At 63.0% G+C, this 13,856-nt stretch overlaps 1 protein-coding gene across 1 annotated transcript in view; it reads right to left on the bottom strand.

Moving 5' to 3' along the window:
- ELFN2 (extracellular leucine rich repeat and fibronectin type III domain containing 2) overlaps positions 1-12,355 on the bottom strand; it is a 50,971-nt gene extending 38,616 nt beyond the window's left edge. The window contains exon 1 of the mRNA XM_044380971.3: positions 12,197-12,355. The gene's annotated coding sequence lies outside the window, so the exon portion shown is untranslated. The remainder of the gene's footprint in view (positions 1-12,196) is intronic.
- Positions 12,356-13,856: the final 1,501 nt, after the last annotated feature.

The raw sequence follows: 13,856 nt of genomic DNA, 5'->3' as shown, positions 1-13,856 counted from the left end.
GTGAGCTCCTTGCGCCTTGCTTTCCTCTTCTGGAAAACAGGGTACTGGGCGGCTTCGAGGGAAGCCTGTCTCTTCCACGCACCTGGATTCATTCTTATTCCTCCCGTTTTGCAAAGTGGGGAAGCCGAGGCTCCGAAGACCCCACAGCCCCTAAATGGCAACTCAGGTCTTGTCATCCCAAACCCTAGGTCCTGCCAGCCTTGTGTGGCCTCACCAGTCACAGAGTGCTCCCTGCCTCTCCCCCAGGCGATCCCAAGACGGCCCTGACCGCCAGAAAGCGTCTTGGGCTGAACAGAGGTCTGCACCCGGTTGGGCCCCCTTCTGCCACCTGGGGCCACGCGGGACACCTCTCCCCCCCACTTCCCGCAGGTCATTGGAAAGGTGAGGAAAGGCTCACGGGTTGGAAAGAGCAGCTGTGGCTCCAGGGAGCCCCTCCCAGGCGGCAAGGCCCTGGGCTTTACCGTCATCCCCCTGCCGCACACGGGGAAAGTGAGGCCAAGTCCTGTCACCTCCATCGCACAAAGAAAAAAGTTGAGGCCCCCAAAAAGGTAAGAAACATGCCCAGGGCCACCCACCTAGAAAGTGGCAGAGAGGCTCTGAACTCAGGTCTGTGTCACTCAGAAAGAGTCGTCCTGCCGCTCAGCCCCCAAGTCCCTCAACTGTCCCTCTTTGGACCTCCCTTCCGTCCAGTGCCTGGCCTGTCCCCTGGGAGTGGGAAGGACTTGCCCTGAAAGAGTTATTCCCAGGACACTGCCGGTCACTCCCCTGAAAGGACGCCCAGGTCCCGTGAAGGAAGCCAGGAGGCAGGGGGCTCAGGCAGCAGCTGGGGGGCCAAGGCCCGCATGAGCAGAGCACACACACGGGCCCCCGGAGCACGCGGGCAGGTAGCAGGGACCGCGGACCCACTGCACCTGGTTCTATGCAGGCTCAGCAAGCAAGCCTTGCTGACTCTCCGAGGCCCTTTTCCTCTCCAGCCCCACTTCCTGCTGTCCGGTCATTGCCCCCCAGGGCTCAAGGGTCACCGCAGAAGGGCGCAGTGAGGCAGACCTCTGGTGAGACGTCACCACTGTCCTCCTCAGGCACGTCAGAAAATCCTTTTTAGATCATTTTCGAAAGGAATTATACTGGTGGTGGCGGTGGCAGTGGTTGACTCTTCCAGAGACTGTACTATGTGCCGGGAACCACACCAGGGCCGTCGCATACATTCTCCCCAGTGCCAGCAAGCCCAAGGTGCATGCACGTTGTCTCCATTTTACAGATTGGGAAACTGAGGCCCCGGACCATACAGCTGTAAGTGCCGGAGTCAGGACTCAAACCCAGGCTGCTGCTGTCCCATGCTGCTTCCTAGTGTAATTATTGAAGTGAAATGTTTGCTTCGGAAAAGTACGTGGGGACTGAGGGAAGAGAGAGACAACTCTCAGCGGGGCGGTCATGGAGGGGCAGGCTCCCAGGGGAGGAGTCAGGACGGGTGAGTTGGGTGTTTGGGGAGACAGGTGCCCAGGGGTCAAATCCCAGCCCCAGTGCGTGTGCCTGCTGTGTGACGTGGGGCAAGTTACCTGCCCTATCTGATGCCTGAAAGGCAGGTATCAATGCCGGGTATCCTGGAGCACAGCAAACCTGAGGGATGGGGCCAAAGTCACTTGGGGACAAGAAGAGAACATGCATCCGGATGGGGGACTCGTATGCTCAAAGGCCCTGAGGAGGAAGAAGGCTCCAGGAGGCAGAGGTGGGGGCGCCTGGCCGCAGAAGTGGGAGGTAAGAACAGGATGAGCCTGAAAGTGAAGGGACAGCTCAGACCCACCCACTGTGCCTCCCTCCCCGCCCCCAAAGAACCCTGCTTCAGCCTGTGCCAGCAACACCAAGGCCGTGGCTGCAGCCCCTCCCGGTGTCCCACCTCCACCATCCCCCATGGAGCCCTCACCACCCCACTCGCTCCCTGCACGGCCCCTCCAGAGCACCCATCACCAGCCCTTCCCCGGGGCCCTCCACACCTCGGCAGCCACAGCCCCTCCACGTGGGGACCACCTCGTGCTAGAGATGGCATCTCCCTCTCCTTAGCAACCGCCAACACCGTGCCCAGCCAGCCAGCCTCCTCCCTCTGTCTCCTCCTCTCTCCATGGAGACCACAATGCCACAGAGGCGGCTCCTTCGCCAAGGCAACCACCGTCACTCAGCACCCGCCCGGACCACAGCTCCCTCCACGTGGCCACCACCAACACAGCCGTGGTGACAGTGACAGCATCTCCTCTCTGGGGCAGCCACCAGCCCTAGCGGAGATGGAACAGCTCCTGCCTGCCTGCGGCCTCCAGCTGTCTGCCTGTTCTCCCGACAAAATTCCAGACGCCCGATCAGACCCGGTATTGATTCTGCCCCGCGTCTCTGCTCCCAGCTCACTCCCAGCTCACTCCCGGCCCCTCAGTTGGCCCCTCTCTACAACGGAAAGCACCCCCCCTCCACTAAGGGAGGAAAGAAGACCCTGTTCTCCCAGGCCAGACCCTGGAAGCCGGCCCCCACCCCAGCCCGGCACAGATGCCCCCAGCCCCATGGGATGCAGGCAGGCCCTGCTCAGCCTCTCGGGCTGACGAGGGGCAGGAACAGGACTTCCTCCCACCCGCCACAGTGGGCCTGTCCCGGCCCCCAGAAAGGCCTGCCACTCTGCCTGCCGCCTCATAGGCCCTGTGGAAGGGAAGCTGGGGAGGGGCAGGTGAGGGCGCGCACAGCTGGCGGGGAGGGGGGGCGGCAGGCAGGAAGGGACCGATGGAAGACAGACAGGCCGCGCTACACCACGGTTCGCAAGGCCAGGTCATGGGAGCTCTGCTGCCATCCAGCCACACACTCGCACACAGTCAGAAGGACCCTGTCCTTACCGATGGCTGTGGGCTAAGGGGGCCCTTCAGCCCGCGAGGCTCTATCCCTGGCCTGGTCTTAGGGGGGCCCCCCCGCAGCAGCGGCAGGCGGCAGCAGCAGGAGCAATGGGGTCTCGGGTCCTGGTCCAGCTCAGGCGGGCGGCAGCTTCTCACCCAGGTCCTCTCCTTCTGCGAGGAAGCGAGGGGGAGAAAGGGGAGGGAGGGAGAGGAGAGGAGGAGAGAAGGAGGGGGAGGGGGGCAGCAGGAGGGAGGGAGGAGGGAAAATGCTGAAGTCTTGAAGGGTACACTCACTTCTTTCTTAGGTTTCCCATGGCAACCGAATATACCACAAATGAATATCAGTGTGAGAGAGAGGGAGGAGGCAGAGAGAGGGGAGGGATGGAGGGAGATGGAGGCAGAGATGGAGAGAGATGGAGGAGACAGGAGGCAGGGAGGTGGAGAGATGGAGGCGGGGAGATAGAGGAGATGGAGGCGGGGAGATGGGGGAGATGGAGGCTGGGAGGTGGAGAGATGGAGGCTGGGAAATGAGAAGATGGAGGCTCGGAGATGGGGGAGATGGAGGCTAGGAGATAGAGAAATGGAGGCTGGGAGATGAGAAGATGAAGGCTGGGAGATGGAAACTGGGAGATGGGGAGATGGAGGCTGGGAGATGGAGGCTGGGAGATGGAGGCAGGGAGACAGGGGAGATGGAGGCTGGGAGGTGGAGAGATGGAGGCTGGGAGATGAAGGAGATGGAGGTGGGGAGATGGGAGAGAGGGAGGCAGGAAGGAGGGGGAGATGGAGGATGGGAGATGGGGGAGATGGAGGTGGGCAGATGGGAGAGAGGGAGGCAGGAAGGAGGGGGAGATGGAGGATGGGAGATGGGGGAGATGGAGGCTGGGAAGAGGGGAAGATGGAGGCAGGGAGATAGGGGAAAGGGAAGCAGAGAAAGGGGGAAAGGGAGGCTGGGAGATGAGAGAGAGGGAGGCAGGGATATGGGAGACAGGGAGGAAGGTAGGAGGGGGAGAAGGAGACAAGGAGTGGGAGATGGAGGCGGGGAAATGGAATCAGGGAGGTGAAGGAGATAGAGGCTGGGAGGTGGGGTAGATGGAGGCTGGGAGGTGGGGGAGAGGGAGGCTGGGTGATGGACACAGAAAGATGCTGGGGAAGAGAGATGGAAGGCTGGGTCCCCATCCTACCCCCACTGGGTTCAGGAGTGAGAGGAGGGAAGGGGCCAGGGCCACAGGACTTCTTTCAATCCCTCCACGGTTCCTGGAGGAGGGGCAAGCCACGGATGGGTAGATTTCCTGGGAGCTGAAGGGACCCCATTCCTACCACCTCTCCCAGCCTAGCCCATGTTCCTGACTCCCTGCAGGGCCCCAGAGCCTGGAGGTTCTCCCCACGTCCCAGCCAGACACCCCACTCAGTCATGGACACACACAGCATAGCCAGGTGGGGATGGCCCCCACACCCTCCCACTCCCTGTCACCAGGTGCTCACATACACAGCCCCTCCCTCCTCACATGGGCAACCACGCCACCCTCCTATTGGTCACCCCAACACCAACCCGACCTTCTCCTTCTACAACTGGGCCCCAGCCCCTCCGCTGCAGGAAACAAGTATCCCCCCCCCCCGCCTCCCTATCATCTCTCATTGATGCCTCTGGCACACACCCCTTCTCCCAGTGTGCCCACGGCCTGTGCCCTGCTGGGTGCAATGCTGTCACACGCACTCACACGCCCTACGAGTCATGCACCTGCCTGACCTCCAGCGGCACAGACACACACACTTCCAGACAGACGCGCCTCGACCCAACCTTCCTCCCTCTGTGCGCACACGTGCACACGCATACACTCATTCTCTTCCCTCGGAGGCCCCTCTCCCTGCCTGGCGCCCACCCTCCACCAGCCCAGATGGTCCTCCCAGCCCTGGCGCACAGGCAGGGGCTCACACCTTGGCCCCCTCCACGCTGCCATTCATAAGCACACATAGACCCTCCCAGTGCTGGCAGCTGGAGGCCACGGAAGAGCAGTGCGCACGCGGGCCGGCGCTGCCCCCGCTCAAAGGCAGAGGACAAGGACGCACCAGCTGGCTCCTGGAAAGGGCTCCCAGGCTCAGGTCCCCAGGGATACCTCCTCCACGCTTGACCCTGCGCCCTGTGGCCAGCAGACACCCTTATACACACTTATACACACTGCCAGCACATTCAGGCAGCAACTAACATCAGAATTCCACATCCCCTCACACGGACGTGTGCACGGCTGCCCACAGAAGCCGGATACGGTGCTGCCTACCTGAGCGCGCAGACTCACACGTGTGCCAACACACCTGGGGCCACTGCACAGACACCCGTCAACACACCCATGGAAAGGCACTGCCCCCACCCCACCCCCCGACACACACTTGGGCTTCACCATACACACCCAGACAAACATGCCCACGGGCACAGGGGCCCTACACAGCCTCACACGCCAATGCACACAGGCCCTTAGCACACCAACGCTCTGGGAACCACTCTCAGAGCCCCCTGGCACACGCACGGCCACGCCTGCACACCCGTGGCGCACCCCCAGGGCAGTTCTCCGCGGCACCCCCCCATCCAGTCCACACCCACCTGACACACACACCCCGTCGCCAACAAGTCGCAGGCGCTGGGGTCCCCCCTCGGCCCCCTATCCCCCCTAACGCCCCTGGCACGCGCCACGGCCTGCCGCCAACCCCTGCCTGGCGCCCGCGGGTTTACGATCCCGCACACCGTGCCGAGCCCAGAGGCCGTGAAATTGCCTGCGAGCGGCAAGGGATGCGGCTGCAAATTCTAAGCACAGGGAAGTAAGGCAGAAACCCGGCGTGCTGCGGGGCCCCGGCGGGGGGGGGGGGGGCAGCCCGGGGAGGGGGCTCCGTGCGCGCCCTCCCCCCCACCCCGCCACCGCGCGCTGGCAGGGGGAGGCGGGGAGGGCTGCGTGCGGGTGCACCCTGGGAGCCCGCCACGGGACTCGCACCGGGGATGCACACACCTCACCGCCCGCCGGATCCGGACCTTTCTGGGCCAAATCGCGCACCGGGTGACCGGCCTCGGGGCCAAGCTGCGCAACTCTGCGTTGCCGCCTCCGGGAGGTCTTCCGGGCTCTTGGGAGGTCTTCCGGGCTCTCGTCCTCCTCTGGCTTCTCTGCTCCCACCCACATCCACCGCCTGGCAGCCTCTGACCTCTGCTCACGTGCACAAGCCCAGGCTCAGCTCCACCTGCACCCTGGCATCAAAGGAAGGGAGAGGGAGGGCATGGCGTCTCCGAGACCGGGGCGGGCCCTCTCCAGTCTCACTTCGTCCCCAGCTCACTTCATGCCTTTCCCAGCTGTGCGGCCTTGAACCCATGCCTGCAGACTCTGCCTCCATTCCCTCGTCTGTGCAACAGGAATGATGCAGAGGGTCTTTCTGAGGATTTAATGAGGGCCAATGAACAAGCCGAGAACAGCAGCTGGTGACCATGGAGATCAGTCATTACCGGCCTGGTCTTGCCGCAGGCAAGGGGCCACACTTCTCAGAGCCCAGGCTCCTCTGAAAAATGCAGATGCCTCTGCGGCCTCCCCACCTGTGCGGGAAGATCCGGAAGATGCAGCCCCCCTCAGCTGTCCTCCAACCAGCAAACATGGGTGAATTCATATTCTGGAAATGCATTTAAAAATGCAGGTTCCCGGGCCCCACAGCAACCCCCCTGAATCAAAAACTCAGCGGACGAGACCCAAGAATCTGCATTTTTAACAAACCCCCAGAGACTCTGGCGCTCCCTGACAAAAAGGATGACACTCACTTTCTTAGCCCAAAGTTTAGGGTCCTGTGTAATGGATCCCCCAGTTGCAGTCCAGACTCGTCTTCCCAAAATCCAGTCCAGGCTTTCCGACCTCCAGACCTGGCTGGCCCCCACCCAGAGGCTGGCTGGCCCTCTTTCACCATCCTCCAGCCAAAATTAAACAAGGTAATAGACAGTGTTGAGCCCTGGGCCTGGCGCACAGCAGGTGTGCGGTCCCGGGGATCCTGCCGTGACCCGAGCAGAAGTGGGCCCCGCCTCTCCCACCCCACTCCCCAGGCTGCGGCCTGCACCGCCAGCCCCCTCGAGGGTGCATACACAACCAAGAGCCCCCCTGTCACCCAAGCCCTACTGTGTGTAGGCCCCACGCTGGGCACTCGGCAGATGTCCCCCGTGTCTCATCCCTCTTCCAGATGTTTCACGTGACTCCTCTCTGTGCGTTCCTGCCTGAGCCCCAGACCCAGCAGTTATCCCTGGGTGAGATGTGCGTGTGTGTGCGTGCACGCGCACGTGTGTGTGTGTGTGTGTGTGTGTGTGTGTACTGATTGCAAAATGCATCAGTCCATCCTCAACAGCATGCAGATAAGAACTTGCACAAGTAATTTTTGAGGGTCTACGAGTCTGTGCCCGTGTGGAGCTGACGTACTAGTAGGAGAGACAGACAGGAAACACCCAGAAAAGCAGAACCGCCAACACCGCCCCCCCCCCACGGTTGTGAGAATCGCAGAAAGCAAGGGAGCAAGGAGGTGGGCTGCCAACCGCTCCACCTGTGTCTCACCCCCATCCTAGGAGAATCTCAGAGACAGGGGACAAAGATAGGCCAAGGAGGGAAACTGAATCAGCCCTGAGTCCTGCGGCTGCGGCTGGGGCTGGACCCCGGGCAGGCTGGTCAGGCAGCCCTTCAGAACTGCTGCCCACCTTCCCCTGGGAGAGGTGGGGACCAGCGTGCCCAGGCACACGGTTAGTCACACACACACGCAGTCACATACACGCACAGGGGCACACAGACAGGCCCTGCCCCCTCCCAGCGCCTCTGCACATCCCTGATGGGGGCACAGGCAGCTCCCAGTCCCTTCTTGCACTTCTGCGGGGGGGGGGGGGGAGGGGGGACCTCCCAGCCTGGCTCCTGAAACAGTTTCTATGTATTTCAGGGGGTGAACGTAGAAGCTGAAAGGAGAGGGAGGGATACACACACACACACACACACACACACACACACACACTATAGCCCAGGACCCACTCCAGAGAACCAGGAATGAATAAGGGAGACAGATGGGAAGGGGGAGGGGACTCATCTCATTGACACCTACTATGTGCTAGACTCAATGCTCCGCACTTGACATTCTCTTACGCAACCACACTGGAAAAGTTAGGAACCCGGCAGCGTTATCCCCACTTTCTACTGAGGAAGCAGGGCCTTCTGGAAGGAAACTTACTCGCTCAAGACACACACCGTTAAAACGAGGCAGAATTTGGGCCCCTACTCTTTCCACGAGTGAGAGAGGGGCCCCTACTCTTTCCACAAGTGAGAGAGGGGGAGAGGATGGTAGAGTGGCCCAGGGGGACCGCAGCTGAGGCCGTGACAGCCGCGGAGCCTGGGGAAGATACTGATCTGGGAGCAGCATCCCCTCCATCACCCAGGGGGGCCCCTCCAGAGGACCCGCTGGGTGCTGGCACTGTGCTCCATGCTGGGGGACAATGAGAGAGCGTGCTGCTGGCTTCGGGGATGTCACAGGTCACAGGGGACGGGGGGGGGGGGGGCACAGAAGGAATGTGGAACAGGCCTGAGACCCTAGAGCCTTCCTGCCCCTCTGTCCCTGCGGCCACTGCCACGTCCACTGCTTCTGCTGACAGATGAGCAAGGCAAGGCGCAGAGAGGTCCCTCACCGAAGGACACCCCAAGATGGAAAGGTTCCCTGGCAAAGGAGTTCATAGATTCATGGTGCGGACGTGGGGCTCCCAGTCCTGGTTCTGCCGCTGTGTGGCCCTGAGCTGGTCTGCAACCTCTCTGTGTCTTGTGCGGGAAACGAGGAATAAGAATAGCTGTGCTACAGAAGGTTCTGTGGGGATTAAACACTTACAAAGAGCTTCACCCCGGGCCTGGCTCTCGGCCTCACTGAATATTAGCTCATATCATTATTATCGTTATTATTGTCACTATAATTATTGCTACCAGCAGCACCAGGCAGCCTCGGCTTGGCCAGGTGGCTCCCCGGCCTCAGGGCCTCTCTGGGGCCTCCCCGGGGACTGTCTGCAGAGCAGAGGGGGAGGGGCTCCATTATTCCAACCCCCAGGACCACCCCACCAGGAACAACGGCCTCCTGGTAATAATGGCAGTGACTCTGCCCCAGGTGCTCATTGAGCCCTGAGAAGGTTAATTGAATAGGGGATTGGATGGGGCAGTAGAGGCAGACGATTGAGTTAACCTTCGGGACCACTGGTTAAGGAGGCTCGAGCTTCCAGGCAGTCCTGCTTCCTGGCTTTCTGCTCTGCGTGGCCCAGGGCACTGCGGCTGCCGACTGGGGGGACAGTGGGGAGCACTGTCGCTGGAATGGGGGAGGGTAACCGTGATGGGTACCTCCCGGCCCTGCGCGTGGATGCCACACTTTCACACTCTCTCACTGAGCCTGCAAGACAGCTGCCGCCTCGCAGACAGAGGAGAGCAAGGCTGACCCCACGTCACACACAGCCGCTCCGCGGAGGTGTCCCTGGAACCACTGTGCTTCCAGAGCAGACATCCCGCGGACTTCAGGGGACAAGGAAGCCACACTGGGGAGCGGGCACGGAGCACAAGAGAAGGCTCAGCAGCCGAAAGCACCCATTTCTGTCACCCTGCCTATGGCTGGAGCTCGCTGGCTGGAAGGACAAGCGAGAGGGGACTGGGGGTCGAGGCGGCCTCTACAGGGGCCAGTGACCCCTCGGCCTTGGGCGCTCCCCACCCCCACTGCACAGAGCTCCCTGTCCCTCCATAAAACAAAGAAAGTGCCCTGCGGGAAGGGACCTGCCAACCCTCCGAGCTGGGGAAGGCAGATGGGGGCAGATCCTCACTAAGGAATGAATCAACGCACAGCTTGCTTTACCCTTTGGACCTCAGTTTGCTCATCTGTCACGTGTCCACATGATAGCAGCCAGCCTCCCAGCCCCACAGGACGGCTCTGGGGATCCGAGGAGGGAGAAAGAAGTTCTTTACAAAGTTAGACTCCGAGCTGGGGCAGGAGGCCTGGGGACGTGGTGGACTGAGCCCGCACCGTGGGCTCTCATGACACCCCTCACCTTTCCAACCACCCCCACCCCGGAGACAGATGAGACCCTAAGGGCCAAAGAGAGGCGACAGGAAGGCCTAAATCACAAAGCCCAGAGTAGCCCCGTGGGACTGGAACCAGCGGGCTCCGTCTCCTAGCTGTGCTGTCGCATGAATTTGCACACACAGCCTCGCTCACAAACACGTATCTCTGTGACCCGGCAGCGGCTGGCAGAGAACTGGGACTGTTGGGGGACGGCAAGAGGCGCCCCACTAAAAGGTGGGGGGCAGAGGAGAGGCCTTCAGGAAAGGGGCTCCACACCCACTTGGGGCATCTGGGGAGGGACCGCTCACTCCGGGGCTCCATCCTCCTCCCCCTCCCACGGCTCACAACATAGGGGACGGAAGCGCAGTCGGCCACACACCCTCCCACTGACATCACACACTCCGGCTGCTGGGGGTGACCCCTCACGCTGCTGTCCCAGTGACGTCACTGGCAGCCTGGAGCTGATGTCACGCCCAGAGGTTCTCACTGACGTCACACCCACAGGCCCATGCTGACGTTACGCACACTTCTCCCCGAGACGCCCCCATTCAATTACTCCTCTTTCTTGCTGCCCAGGGGCAGATGGCCCAGAGGTCGCCCCCCCCCCGTACACAACTCCAGAGTCACCGCTCACTCCGGACAGGTGTTTACAGACAGGGCTGTGTGTGCATGTGCGTGTGTGTGCATTCCTCATAGGACACACGTTTACACACATGCACAGGCCCACATGCCCTGCTGATGGCCTAGCCACCATACGTCCCACAGGTGCCCTCGGACAGGTGTATGAGCCACGGCCACGCATGTACACAGGCAAATCCTTGCAGCCCCACCCCCATGATGCGGCTCCCTGTATGAAAATGTCCCTCAATGACTAAATCAGGCAGTCCAGGGCTGGCAGCTTCCACCACATTCCTCCAGGTGTTGCCAGCACCCCCTCCTCCCCCCAGCTTCTCTCCTCCTCCGACAGCCTGGCCTGCTGACAGCGACAGCCGCAGCCCGGACACACACACACATACTCCCGTCCGACACCTGTGTCTCGGCAAGGGGACGGAGGCAGTGCCCTCCGGAGCTGGCCGCTGGGCTAGGAAGGGTTCAGGGAAGAGGGGCCTAGCACGGAGCACAGAGCGACACAAAGTGCCCTCAAGTCCCATGTTCCTCCTGAGCTGAGCCGAGGGCCGGCGCCACCATCCCCTTCTAATCTCTCTCCTTGGACATGCCTGACACACTGTGGCTGCTTCTGTCCTGGACACACGCTCCCCGAGTGCACACACATACACGCATACCAGCTCTGTCCCCTCCAAACATTTCAAGAAAATCCTGCTGGGCCACAGACAGTGTATGTGTGTGCGTGCGTGCGTGCGTGTGTGTGTACAGACAGAGCAGGGCCCGCCCCTGCACACAGCCCTGTGTGCACACACAGGGCACACACATCCCTCCCCACGTGCACACACCGCCCCACCAGCCAGCACGCCCACCCCCCTGCCCCCATCTTCTGCCAGTTGCTGGAGTCCACACATGCAAACACACACACACACACACACACACACACACACACACACACACACACACACGCAGCCCGGCAGTGGCCCTCCATGCCAGAGCTGCAGTCTATGCCGATTTCTGCTGCTTCCCGGGCTGCCTCCCTGCTTGCCCCACGCCAGCACCACCGAGAAGGCGGCAAAGCCTTTGCAAGGGTCCCCACCCACCTCGGGGACCCCGGTCCCCGCATCTGGTCCTCTTACCGAATCCATCGCCCTCCTGCGGGTAAAGGGGGTAAAGCCCCACCCTGCCCCCCTCCCCCTGGAGCGGCACCAATCAAACCCCCCTTCACAGCTACGAAGATGAATTCCTCGACCCCGGCAGCACTCAGTGCGAGAGGGGGCGAGGGTCCCCGATTCACAAGGAGGAGGGCAGGGAGGTGCGGTGTGGCACTGGCTGGTACAGCCGTCCACCATCGAGCCTCTGCACCACCCCCCAAAAATGCTCACCTCACCGACCGTCCTCCGCGTCCTCCCACCCCATCTCCGCCCACCACCACCAGCACCCCAGCACAGGGTGGTCCTCGGGGGTCTCACAGTGATCCCCAGACCCCGGAGCCCCTGGGGGTGGCTTTCCCGGTCTCATCCTCCCCCCGCCCCGGCTGTGTCCCCCCCGGCAAGCCCCACCCCCACCGCGGAGGGGGGGGGTGCCCTCGGGTTCCAGCCCTCACTCCCACCGCCTCCGCCGGCCGCGGGCGCTCGGATACGGAGGGATTCACTTACCTCCAGCCCAGCCGGGATCCGGGCCGAGCGCCGCTTCCGGCGGCGGCGGCTGCAGGGCCTGCGCGCGAGTGAGTGTGAGCGCGGGTGCGAGTGTGCGCGGCGCCCGGCCGGGGCTCAGTGCCTGTCGTGTGTCTGTGGCGTGGCCCGCGTGTGCGTGTGTGTGTGTGTCTGCGAGCGAGCGTGTGCGCGCAGACACCGCCACCCCCGCCTCCCCGTCGCCGCGCCTCTGCCTCGGCGGGGCCCGCCGCCCGGGAGGGGGCCGGGGCGCAGCGTGCGTCAGGGGCCGCGGCCGGCGGTCTGTCCGTCCGCCCTGGCCCGCCCCGGCGCCCGGCTCCCTCCGCAGGCCTTTCCGCAGCGAGACCCCGCCCGCCCCCTCTCCCGGCTGGATCCTTCCACGGACACACGCGCACGCACAGACACACGGCCGCGGGGCGGGGGCCGCGCCCGGCTCCAACGCCGCAGCTGCAGCGCCCGGGGAGGCGGCGGCGGCCGCGCGGACCGCGGAGCCCCCGGCCCCGCCCCGGCCCCCGGCCCCGCTCACCCCGCGGGCTCCGGGTCCCGCCGCCGCCTTCGCGAGCGCATTCAACAGCTGGAGGCAAACTTGCCGCGGGGCGGGCCGCCCGAGGGGCGCAGCGCCCCCCAGCGCCCGCCCGGGGACGCCTGCGGCCCCGGACTCCACCTCCGCGGGTGGACCCCCTCCTCACCTCCTCCCGGCCGCCCGCGACCTGTGCATCACGGCAGGCAACCCGAGAAGTGTGGCTGCTGCGTACTCATTTTACGGGCGGATCAACTGAGGCTGGGGAGAGAAATGACTCGTCCAAGGTCACACAGCAAGCTTGCCCGCAGAGACAGTGTTAGACACCAGATCTCTACCCTCGGGCAGGGGCTTTTGGCAACGGCTCACTACCCTTCACTCCCTCCCACCCCCAGAGACGCTTCTTAGACCCTAGCGGCTCCCTGGCCAATGCCCCACACACCTGCGCCACACGCAAAAGGGTAGAAGCTAGAGGGGAGGAGGTAGGAGATGCAGGAAGAAAGCTCTGGCATCCGGGCCTGTACCCCTGCACTTGGGCGCACAAGCACCTGGTGGGGAGACTCGGTTCGTGTCCCGCGTGCACGAAGAAACGGGTGCCTTCTCCCGGCCCCCACGATCCGCAAACCCACACGCTGAAGCCCTGCCTGGAGCAGGTCCTCTGCGTCTCCATCACTTTTATGGGGCCGCATGTGCCAACGCCTGTCCTCAGGTGGTGCACGGCGGAACGTGAGGTCCGGGCTGCAGGAACTCGCAGCAGGAGCATCCCATCCAGGCCGGAACGGCAGCGCCTCCCAGGAGGCAGCCACGGCCCGAACTGAATCTTGACGGATGAGCAGGAGTTGGTCAGCTGAAGAAGGTGGAGAGGGGTGTATCAGGCTGTGGGAACAGGCTGTGCAAAGGCACAGAGGCGTGACACAGCCTGGTGTGTGTCCACAGAGCTGGGTGTCCCTGGAGCAGCAAGAACGTCTGTTCAGAAATTCCTCCGTCCTGTCAAATGAGAGCAGGGAAGCAGGTCCAGAATGGGACTGGGAGGGCGGAGAAGAGCTGGGACGCAGGCCACCTTTATCTCCCCAAGTAGGAGACAGACAACAGTGTCCCACCTCTGCCCTCCACAGCTGCAGGGCA

This window comes from Ursus arctos, unplaced genomic scaffold (genome assembly GCF_023065955.2).
Source record: "Ursus arctos isolate Adak ecotype North America unplaced genomic scaffold, UrsArc2.0 scaffold_21, whole genome shotgun sequence".
Lineage (NCBI taxonomy): Eukaryota > Metazoa > Chordata > Mammalia > Carnivora > Ursidae > Ursus > Ursus arctos.
The sequence above is the reverse complement of the archived record's forward strand: the minus strand, read 5'-3'. Positions and strand labels throughout refer to the sequence as shown.